At 43.5% G+C, this 12559-nt stretch overlaps 1 protein-coding gene across 1 annotated transcript in view; it reads left to right on the forward strand.

The window, feature by feature from the left end:
- Positions 1-11417, forward strand: part of PWWP3B (PWWP domain containing 3B) — a 171869-nt gene extending 160452 nt beyond the window's left edge. The window contains exons 9-10 of the transcript XR_011565365.1: positions 6310-6890; positions 7289-11417. The gene's annotated coding sequence lies outside the window, so the exon portion shown is untranslated. The remainder of the gene's footprint in view (positions 1-6309; positions 6891-7288) is intronic.
- Positions 11418-12559: the final 1142 nt, after the last annotated feature.

The following is a 12559-nucleotide window of genomic DNA, read 5'->3' on the forward strand; positions in this document are numbered from 1 at the left end:
ACTCACAGAAAAGAACACACACATTACCATGCCCTAACACAAGCATGTTTACATATTCATTAACACACACATGTTGCTATATCTGCTTATACTTGTATATTAATAATATGCATGTATATATGTATTGATATACATATACATGCTCATGCATTTAATGACAGACTTTTTTCACAGTCACGCAAGCACAAATGTACAAAAACACAAATGCAAAACATACATTCACTCACATTCATGAAAGTACATGATATGCTTACATATTCATTCAAACACAGGCATATGATCACATGTATATACTCATTTACACCCAAACATGAACATGTTCACATATACACACAGTGAACCTGATCACAAACTCACAAGTACACTCATTAAAACGGTTGTGTACATGCATATGATCAGCATTCACACATACATCCATGCATTGATTCAGAAATAGATGTACACAGTAACAAGTTCACACAGATCATCATGGTTACACCTTCACTCAGAGGTAAACATGCTACCATCATGCACATGCTTACAAATTCACTCAAAAATGTGAACACACAGAAACACACAAAAGCACGTTAATACACTGACATATGAACAGGCTCAATTCAGTCCTACACACAGACAAGCTTACATACATCCACAAATTAGACATTCACTCAAATGAACATGCTCAAAGATTTACTCCCATTCATAGATACGCTGACACATGGACAAATTCATTCAAATACAAATATGCTTAAACTAAAATAGTTATGCACTCACTCACACACCTCAATATGCTTTACATACACCGTGTCAGTCATAAATTTACATACATGAACATACTCCTCCTTAAGTTGTTCACAAACATGCACATTCAGTCACACATGCAAATGTGGGTACAGTCTCTTTCACACACATAGGTGCACACAAACACACACACACACACACACACACTCACACATTGTGCCGCCCCCACATCAGGACCCAGTATTCTCAAAGCAGGCCTCTTTTGGCAGGCTGTTGCCCTCTTACCACATGAACTGTGGTGTGGGCTCCCAAATATTAACAACACTGGCTGGCTGTTTTGGATACAGATGCCCACATCTCCCTAATCCTAGTAAGCACTCATATTTTAAAACAAGCGTCCCCAACCTCTAGGATCTAATGCCTGATGATCTGAGATTAAGCTGATGTAATAATAATAGAAATAAAGGGCACAACAAATGTAATATACTTAAAACATCCCCCACCACCCTGGTGCATGGGAAAATTCTCTACCCAAAACCAGTCCCTGGTGCCAAAAATGTTTGTGACTGTTGCTTCAAAGGGATTCCCCAGGAGATGACTGGCTTGGGAGGATAATTAATTGAAAGGATGATTGCCTACTGAGGTTTTAAAATTGACTTAATTTTGCTAAAAGATGCTTCTGCCCTGGTTGTTCTCTCTGAAATTATCTCTTTTCCTGTTATTGGAATCAGCAGATAACCTCACGAAACAGTCCTAAGGCTTCTATTCTACTAGTAGGCCCTGGCCAGTGGAAATTACTGAACTTTCCTCTACCCATGTGGGAGGTACTGACTAAAAGTAAAGCACTGAAGATTATGACCTGTCTTAGCCTTGTTAGTGAAAGGATACAGATCCCCACTTTGTGGTTTCCTGCTATGGCCTGTCCTCAAGCCACTACTAATGGGTAGAGGCTATCTATGGATTAGAGAGAATTAAAGGAGGCTGCTCCCTGTATCAGAGCCCCTCTACTAGGTATTGACATTATGAATCTCATACCGGAATGAATGACACTCAAGTAATATTGGTCAATGGTCCGGAGGCCTAGACTGGTCTAACATGTTCTCTTTGTTAAATGTGTCATAGGATAATTGAGCACAATTTGCCTTCCCCTTTGAGGATCAACAGTACACTTTTCCCAGTTGCCTGTAGGGTACATGAATACCTCTGGGATTTCACAAGGAATTTGCCGTCTGGATCTAGACTCCTGCTCTGCACCAAGCACCTCCCACAGAAACTCAGCTCTGGCATTGTACTGATGTCATCCTTGTCCCGGGACCTGGCTATGACTCTGTGTCACACACTGTCACCACTGTGAGTAAACACTTCACTGAGGGGATGGGCAATTGCCCTCCATAAGCTACAGGGAGCCTCCTAGTCTGTTCAATGTCTGGTCTATAATTGAAACTCAGAAGGGTAAACTAGTCTGCATTTGGTAGAAGAAAAGCTTCTCATGCCCCAACCTCCCATGTTGGTAAAGGAGATCCAACATTTGGTAGTAACATTCAATTCCAGTGCCAACCTCCAATATTTGCTGGTCCCTGTGTATGGAGTCACCCTCAGGACATCCACTTATCTGTGGGGACCCGAGCAACAACAGACACTAGATAAACTAAAGAAGTCTATCGTTTCAGCTCTCCCACTAGTGCTCTGAGAACAGGACTTACAGTTAGAAGTTTCAGCCACCCAAAAATTCATTTCTAGGATCCACTGGCCCACATGTCCATGGGTTTTTGGCATAAGCAACTTGCAGACTAAGTCCAAAAGTACTGGCCAATGGAGAGGCAACTTCCAGAGGTACACTGAGCCCTCACTGAAACTCAAAGCTCTACTGGAGCAGAGCCAGTTATGTTATGGGTTGAGATTCCTATTATGCCCTGGGTGATAGCAGAAGCTTCTCCCATACAAGCTGAGGTCTGTATTCAAATGGTAATGTATCTACTGGATTGAGCTAAACCTGGACTTACTAGAGTGTTGCAACTCCATGAGAAAATAGCCACATTCTCTGCCACTAAGTTAACTTGCCATAACCTCCTGGCCTTCTTTTTTTAATGTTTAATTAATCACATCTGTATAATGCTGAACATTTGATACGTTAAAATTTATTTTTATTCTATTTTTTTATTGAACTCTAGATAGCATATTCAAAAGCAGAGACCTTACTATGCCAACAAAGGTTCATCTAGTCAAGGCTATGGTTTTTTCAGTGGTCATGTATGGATGTGAGAGTTGGACTGTGAAGAAGGCTGAGCACCGAAGAATTGACGCTTTTGAACTGTGGTGTTGGACAAGACTCTTGAGAGTCCCTTGGACTGCAAGGAGATCCAACCAGTCCATTCTGAAGGAGATCAGCCCTGGGGTTTCTTTGGAAGGAATGATGCTAAAGCTGAAACTCCAGTACTTTGGCCACCTCATGCAAAGAGTTGACTCATTGGAAAAGACTCTGATGCTGGGAGGGATTGGGGGCAGGAGGAGAAGGGGATGACAGAGGATGAGATGGCTGGATGGCATCACTGACTCGATGGACCTGAGTCTGAGTGAACTCTGGGAGTTGGTGGTGGACAGGGAGGCCTGGCGTGCTGCGATTCATGGGGTTGCAAAGAGTCGGACATGACTGAGTGACTTATCTGATCTGATCTGAGTGATATACAATGTTGCATTAGTTTCAGGTATACAGCAAAGCGATTCAGTTATATATATGTATATACTCAGGTATACGGTAGCTCCTTTCGGCCTCCTCCCCTGACCTTGGACGTGGGGTAGCTCCTCTCCGCCGCTCCTGCACCATCGCTCCCATGCCGTTGCTGCCGTGGCTAATTGCCAACATCCACTGGATCATCGAAAAAGCAAAAGAGTTTCAGAAAAACATCTATTTCTGCTTTATTGACTATGCCAAAGCCTTTGACTGTGTGGATCACAATAAACTGGAAACTTCTGAAGGAGATGGGGATACCAGACCACCTGACCTGCCTCTTGAGAAACCTCTATGCAGGTCAGGAAGCAACAGAACTGGGCATGGAACAACAGGTTGGTTCCAAATAGGAAAAGGAACATATCAAGGCTGTATAGTGTCACCCTGCTTAATTAACTTATATGCAGAGTACATCATGAGAAATGCTGGGCTGGAGGAAACACAAGCTGGAATCAAGATTGCTGGGAGAAATATCAATAACCTCAGATATGCAGATGACACCACCATTATGGCAGAAAGTGAAGAAGAACTAAAGAGCCTCTTGATGCAAGTGAAAGAGGAGACTGAAAAAGTTGGCTTAAAGCTCAACATTCAGAAAACTAAGATCATGGCATCCAGTCCCATCACTTCATGGCAAATAGATGGGGAAATAGTGGAAATAGTGGCTCACTCTTTTTCTGGGCTCCAAAATCACTGCAGATGGTGACTGTAGCCATGAAATTAAAAGACGCTTACTCCTTGGAAGGAAAGTTATGAGCAACCTAGACAGCATATTAAAAGGCAGAGACATTACTTTGTTCACAAAGGTCCATCTAGTCAAGGCTATGGTTTTCCCAGTAGTCATGCATGGTTGGTAGAGTTGGACTATAAAGAAAGCTGAGCACAGAAGAATTGATGCTTTTGAACTGTGGTGTTGGACATGACACTTGAGAGTCCCTTGGACTGCAAGGAGATCCAACCAGTCCATCCTAAAGCAGATCTGTCCTGGGTGTTCATTGCATGGACTGATGTTGAAGATGAAACTCCAATACTTTGGCCACCTGATGTGAAGAGCTGACTCATTTGAAAAGGCCCTGATGCTGGTAGAGATTGAGGGCAGGAGGAGGAGAGGATGAGATGGTTGGATGGCAACACCGACTCAAAGGACATGGGTTTGGGTAGACTCCGGCAGTTGGTGATGGACAGGGAGGCCTGGTGTGCTGCGGTTCATGGGGTCACAAAGAGTCGGACATGACTGAGTGACTGAACTGAACTGAACTGAACTCAGTTGTATGTATGTTTATATATATCTTACTTTTCAGATTCTTTTTCCTTATTGGTTATTACAAAATATTGAGTATAGTTTACTGTGTTAAATGTTACGTCTTTGTTGGTTATATATGTAATGTATAGTAGTATGTATATTGGAGAAGGCAATGGCACCCCACTCATTGCACCCAGTACTCTTGCCTGGAAAATCCCATAGATGGAGGAACCTGGTAGGCTGTAGTCCATGCGGTCGCTGGGAGTCAGACACGACTGAGTGACTTCACTTTGACTTTTCACTTTCATGCATTGGAGGAGGAAATGGCAACCCACTCCAGTATAGAGTGATTCCAGCCTAGAGAATCCCAGGGGTGGGGTAGCCTGGTGGGCTGCCATCTATGTGGTCGCACAGAGTTGGACACGACTGAAGCGACTTAGCAGCAGCAGCAGCAGTATGTATATGGCAACCCACTCCAGTGTTCTTGCCTGGAGAATCCCAAGCATGGCAGAGCTTGGTGGGCTGCCGTCTATGGGGTCGCACAGAGTCGGACACGACTGAAGCGACTTAGCAGCAGCAGCAGTGTGTATATGTTAATTCTAAACGACTTTTTATTTTAGATTTCACTGTTTTGTATTTCACTTTTGATTCTTTTTTAAATGTATTTTTAGTTGAAGGATAATTGCTTTACAATGTTATGTTGATTGCTACTGTACAACAACGTGAATCAGCATATATTCCCTCCCTCCTACCCCCTCATCCCAGCCCTCTAGGTTGTCACAGAGCACCAGGCTGAGGTGCATGAGCCTAGAACCTGTTATACAGAGTGAAGTAAGTCAGAAAGAAAACAAATTCGTATATTAGCACATATATATGGAATCTAGAAAAATGGTACTGATGAACCTCTGTGAAGGGCAGGAATAAAGACACAGACATAGAGAATGGACTTTTGGACACAGAAATGGAAGGGGAGGGAAGAGTAAGATTGACGTGTGTGTGTGTGTGTGTGTGTGTGTGTGTGTGTGTGTGTGTGTGTAAAATAGATTCGCTAGTGGGAAGCTGCTGTATAGCACAGGGAGCTCAGCTCAGTGCTCTCTGCCTTCTATACAAGACTTCCATTAGTTTATCCATACAATACACCAATTTATTCTAATGTTATTGAGGAGATAACAAAATAGCTTTTACAATCCTTGGGACCGTCACACGGTTTACACAGTCAGACTAAAGTTTGTACATCACTGTAATGCAAAATAACTATGGGCGTTACAAGAAAAGATTGCTTGGGTTTTTTATCTATCCTGTCATCCTCCAGTCCCACATCAAGGACTGTGGAGAGGACTTGGAGGGCAGTGGTCCTTCCAGTGGTCAAAATACTGCCCATGCTTTAGGTTATATTAAATTCGTGCCCCTATGGCATAACTGCGCCATATTTAAGTTCACAGCAAATGATGGGACCATCAACAGAGACAATTCTATTTCTTCTGGTGTGCAATTCCACACGAGATACAGCCCAATTATTGGTTTTCACAGGCATGAGAGCACAGGCAATGCCATGAATAGAGAAGAAACATTCACCCGGTACTTTCATTTTTTCCTGTCTCCCTCGGACAAAACCCAGAGCTTAGCCACCTCCTTCTTGATCCTGATGAGAACCTGATGTGAACCAGTGATTCTGAAACCATCCTTTAGCCTGTGTTCATCATCATCCAGTATAAAGCCAAGCAAACCACTCTCTGGAGAAAGAGGTGACCTTATCAGCCACCCTGGTACTTTGCTCCTCAAAAGGCACCGTGGAACCCAGGAGGTGGACCTAAACCCCTCCCAGACCAGACCATGTGAACAATACCAGGGACAATCAGGCTCCCTACTGCTGGCTATAGGTGACCTCCAACTTTAAGTCCTATCCTGTTACCATGGTCCTTCTCACCTGAGAAGTTCCTACCCTTGCTAGTGCTGACTCTATGTCTCTTGGCAGTTCACCAGCCCTAGTAATCTCCGCACTACTGTTGACAAGGTCTGTCTGGAAACTATACCACATGCACCTAACAGGGTGTCTTACAACACAGGTCAGATTGGAGGCAATGGGAACCATGCTGTTGGCTATTCACATTGGTCAGTCCTGCTAAATGACCACAGATACCAACACTGAGGCTAGCAACCTTCTCCTGTCTCTTCTACTACAAGCAACACCCATTCTGGGTAAGCTAGACACTTTAGATACCACTTGTGACTCATAGATGGTTCTAAACCCGCAGGGCCAACTCTGACCTCAAATCAGATGAGACTGACTGTGATTAAGTAGTGCCATTAACCACATAGAGCCACTGCCTCTTGAGATTTATGTAAGGAATTGCCCAGAAATAGTATGTACCCAGTATTACAACCAGGATGCTTGTGATGAGTGCAATCATATGAAAAGTGCTGTAATGCAGAGCTATACCAACAAACTCTATGGGATTACAGTTAGATAAAATTATAGCTCTTGCTAATCCCTGACAATAATGACTAATGTAAACCCTGCCAAAATGTATATCTTTACAAATGTTGGTTTCTTTTCTTATCAGTTGTTAATATAACGTCTTTTCCTCTCTTTCCAGTACAAGTCCCATTTATTGAAGCTTGCACTCAAAGAAGTTCGTCTAAGTGACCAAGGACAATTTACCATGAATTTCCTCCCTGGTTGGGAATTTACTTTATTTATTGACTTGATAATATTATTGTTTTTTTTTTATTTTTTGCTGTACTAGGTCTTTGTTGCTGCACGGGCTTTTCTTTAGTTGTGGAAAGTGGGCCTATAATTCGTTGTAGTGCAGGGCTTCTCATTATGGTGACTCCTCTTATTGTGGAGCTCGGGCTCTAGGGCATGTGGGCTTCATAGTTGTTGCTCATGAGCTCAATAGTTGCAGTTCCTGGGCTCCCGAGCACAGTCTTAATAGTTGTGGTGCACAGACTTAGCTGCTCCACGCTACGTGGGATATTCCTAGACAGGGTTCAAAACCTTAAAACATTGGCAGGTGGATTCTTTACCACTGATCCACCAGGGAAGCCCCATGGCCACTTATAATTTGTATGTGTATATATGTATGCACACACATGCACACACACACACACACACACACACACACAGCATACTTACTTATTAGGAAAGGAATGTATACAACATAATATCCAGGACAAGGCATATCTAAAGAGTCAGGAGCTTCATCCAGTCTGGAAATTCTTTTCTAGCCTAATTGTCTTCCAATATCAACTTCAAAGTTTCCATCACACTCAGTGGGAGTGGGCCTTTCAACAATTCCAATGCTTACTGCCCACAGGAAACAATCATAGCCTTTGAGTGTGACAGCAAAGAAATTCTCCTGAAAACTGAAAATTTTCAAATCCCATAGAGACATCTAACCACTCTCTATATGAGAGTTTTTCCATCCAAATCGATGGTACTTGTTTACAACTATTAAAAATTCATCAGGCTTACCAATAGCATCATTAATAAGGACTTGGGAAGTATTGGGAGGGAAATTGCAGCCCAATTTTACTCTTCTGGGGGATCATAAAACATACCCATCCTGTCTTACAGAACAATAATGATAAGCCCAGTAGCAGAGCTAACCTGGGAGGAAATCTATTGAGTTAGTCACATGACCACCTCCCAAGAGGCCACCTCTGAGGCTATAAAAGTAACATAAACAGCTGCCAAAGACTTCGCTGTAGCTCAAACTGTTAAGAATCTGCCTGCGATTCAGGAGACCAGGGTTCGATCCCTGGGTCAGGAAGATCCTCTGGAGAAGGGAATGGCGATCCACTCCAGTATTCTTGCCTGGACAATCCCATGGATATAGAAGCCTGGCAGGTTACAGTCCATGGGGTTGCAAAGAGTCAGACATGACTGAGCGACTAACACACACACACATACACACACAGCTGCCAAAGAAAAATTCCCCGAGAGGGACCTAATGGGCCAAATGTATAATATAGTTGATACCGATTTTTGAAATAACTTGGCCGACCAGGCTATTTGTTATGGGTACTTGGTAGGAAACTCAAGCAATAATCACACCAATCTGAACAAGAAGGAACATACAATTGCCCACCAGAATAGGCCTTCTTATTGCCTTAGTAACGGCAATACATAAGATGTAAAAGAAAAAAACTTAAAGAAAAAAAAAAGTTTGTCCTTTTCTCCTCCTTGAGAATTCCAGACACCTATCTGTTCCTTGAGAGCCTTAACTAGACCCTTTTCTCCTCCACGGGGACCCCGGACTTCTTATCAACCTACCTAGGAGTTGTCTCTCTCAGTATGTTGATGTGTGTGAATGATGTGTGAGTATGCTGCTGCTGCTGCTGCTGCTAAGTCGCTTCAGTCGTGTCCAACTCTGTGTGACCCCGTAGACGGCAGCCCACCAGGCTCCCCCATCCCTGGGATATGTGTGTGAGTACAAATGTATGCTATTGTGTCTATCAGTGTGTGAGCATGTTTCTTTGGGTGACCCATTTAATATGCATGTATCAGTTCAGTTCAGTCGCTCAGTCGTGTCCGACTCTTTGCAACCCCATGAATTGCAGCATGCCAGGCCTCCCTGTCCATCACCATCTCTCGGAGTTCACTCAAACTCACGTCCATCGAGTTGGTGATGTCATCCAGCCATCTCATCCTCTGTCGTCCCCTTCTCCTCCTGCCCCCAATCCCTCCCAGCATTAGAGTCTTTTCCAACGAGTAACTCTTCACATGAAGTGGCCAAAGTACTGGAGTTTCAGCTTTAGCATCATTCCTTCCAAAGAACACCCAGGGCTGACCTCCTTCAGAATGGACCGGTTGGGTCTCCTTGCAGTCCAAGGGACTCTCAAGAGTCTTCTCCAACACCACAGTTCAAAAGCATCAATTCTTCGGTGCTCAGCTTGCTTTATGGTCCAACTCTCACATCCATACATGACCACTGGAAACGCCATAGCCTTGACTAGACGGACCTTTGTCGGCAAAGTAATGTCTCTGCTTTTTAATATGCTATCTAGGTTGGTCATAACGTTTCTTCCAAGGAGTAAGCGTCTTTTAATTTCATGGCTGCAGTCACCATCTGCAGTGATTTTGCAGCCCAAAAAGATAGTCAGCCACTGTTTCCCCATCTATTTCCCATGAAGTGATGGGACCAGATGCCATGATCTTTGTTTTCTGAATGTTGAGCTTTAAGCCAATTTTTTCACTCTCCTCTTTCACTTTCATCAAGAGGCTTTTTAGTTCCTCTTCACTTTCTGCCATAAGGGTGTGTGAGCATATTTCTTTGTATGAATGTGTGAATGTGACGTGTGAGTGATATGAGTGTGCATAAGTGGGAGCACATGTTTCAGTGAATATGCAAATATGTCCGTTTGTGAGCACATTCAGGCTTTACAGGTGGTGCTAGTGGTGAAGAACCTGCCTGCCAATGCAGGAGAGGCAAGAGATGCGGGTTTGAACCCTGGATAGTGAAGATGCCCTTGAGGAGGGCACAGCAATCCACTCCAGTATTCTTGCCTGGAGAATCCCATGGACAGAGGAGCCTGGCAGGCTACAGTCAGTAGCGTCGTACAGAGTCAGACACAACTGAAGTGACTTAGCACACATGCATGTGAGCATGTTCATGTGTGAGTGAACCTGAGTGTAAGAGTCTCTTTGTGTGGGAATGTACCAGCGTGTTCATGTGTAAAAAAACGTGAGCATGTCCACATGTGTCAACATGTTGATGCAAAAATGTAAGACTATGAGTAAGTATGTTCAAGAGTGAATGTGTCAGCATGTATCTGAGTAAGTGAATGTATGACAATTCTTATGTGTGTTATAGATTTAATGGGAAAGTGTGACTGAATGTGTGAGCATGGGTTTGAGTGTGTTTCTTCCCCCTGGGTTTTTTTCAGGACTGCATGTCCACATGGTGAAATGTAAGGCACTGTGCACAAATAAGCTTTTCTTCTCTACTGGCTCAAAACTGTCTATAACCAGCTGTACAGCTAGGGCACATTATTCTCTGTAAATAACATCCCACCCCTCCTATAGAAACATGTGTGACTCTCATGATTCACCCTGCTGGCTTCACTGCAGGCTAACTGCCCAGAAGCTGACCTGCAAAGAGAGAAATAAGTTATCCCAAGTCGAACGCTTTAGAAAGCAAAGTGCTATTGGGAATAATTGTCTGAATAACAGCTGAGAAGTAAATGGGGCTCTGTGTTAGGTCAAATCCCAGACACTAGCATTTAGGGTTACCATGATCAAGCCCCAGCAAAGTGCTTACAGGAGTTGCTATAAACACAGCCCTTTATTCCAACCATTCAGACCCCACCCCCCACAAACATGCCATTAGAGAATGGAAGCTATGTATGTCAGTTAAGAAAATCTAGCAGGCCCAGGGAGCCAGGGACCCCACCGACCCCAAGGTCATACTTCTCATTCTAGACCATTTAGTGCCACTCAGACAGCCATCCCTTTGGGTGGGATCCAGAAGACCCTAAAGGGCCAGCACAGGGCCTGGTCGAGAGACTCCCAGCGATAAGAGCAAATGGGAGCTGAAATACAGTCCACATTCTCCTCATCAAGCTGCGTGCCCTGGCTCTGAGATGCAGCCCAAAAGACGGGAAACATGTTCTACTTTATCTTCCCAGAGAGGACGCCTTATGTGCTAGAAGGGATCTGCATGAGAACGTAGTGGAAGTATCCATACATCTCAAAAAGGCAAATTAAAAGTGTTACGGACTGCGTGTTGGTGTACTCCAAATACAAATATGTACAGCCTGGGGGGAGTGCCACTGGTAAGGTGCAGCTGGTTTGCTGCATTTCAGCTCTTTTCAACCTAACACAAAACTCTTTTTTTTTTAAAATTTATTTTATTTTTTAACTTTACAATATTGTATTGGTTTTGCCATATATCGAAATGAATCTGCCACAGGTATGGTATGGGGAGGGAGGAGGGAGGAGGGTTCAGGATGGGGAACCCATGTATACCTAACACAAAATTCGTAAGTGTCATGACTTCCCTGGTGGTGCGCTGGCTAAGACTGCACTCCCAACGCAGGGGGCCCAGGTTTGATCCCTGGTCAGGGAACTAAATCCCACATGCCACAATTAAATAGTATGCCACAACTAAAGGTTCCACATGCTGCAAATAAAGATCCCACGTGCCACAACTAACGATCCTGCATGCCACAACTAAAGATGCCATGTGCCACAACTGAAGATCCTGCGTGTTGCAACTAAAAAGACCTTGCATGCTGTACGTGAAAGATCCCACATGCCACAATGAAAGTTCTGCATGCCACAAATAAAAAGATTCCACATACCCCAACTGAAGATCCTGCATGCCACAACTAAAAGATCCCACATGCCACAACTAAAAGATCCCACATGCCACAACAAAGATCCCAAATGCTAGAAAGAAAAGATCCTACATGCCACCACAGGGATCCTGCATGTCACAATTGAAAAGATCCCACATACCACAACTAAAAAGATGTCACAAGCCCCAAATAAAAGATCCCATGTGAAACAACAAAGATCCCCTATGCCACAACTAAACAGATCTGAAATGCTGCAAGTAAAAAAATCTTGTTTGCTGCAACAAATGATCACCTATGCTGCAACACATATCCCACACACCACAATAAAAATCACATGTATCACAACTGAAATGATCCCACATGCTGCAACTAAGAGATTCCTCATGCCACAACTAAAACATCCCACATGCCAGAAATAAAACGATCTTGCATGCTGCAACAAAGATCCTACATGTGACAATTTATAAGATCTGCATGCTACAACTAAGATCCCACATGCTGCAAAAAAAAAAAAAAATCTTTCATGCTGCATAAAAGATCCCACATACCACAGTTTAAAAGATTCC

This window comes from Bos indicus, chromosome X (genome assembly GCF_029378745.1).
Source record: "Bos indicus isolate NIAB-ARS_2022 breed Sahiwal x Tharparkar chromosome X, NIAB-ARS_B.indTharparkar_mat_pri_1.0, whole genome shotgun sequence".
Classification (NCBI taxonomy): domain Eukaryota; kingdom Metazoa; phylum Chordata; class Mammalia; order Artiodactyla; family Bovidae; genus Bos; species Bos indicus.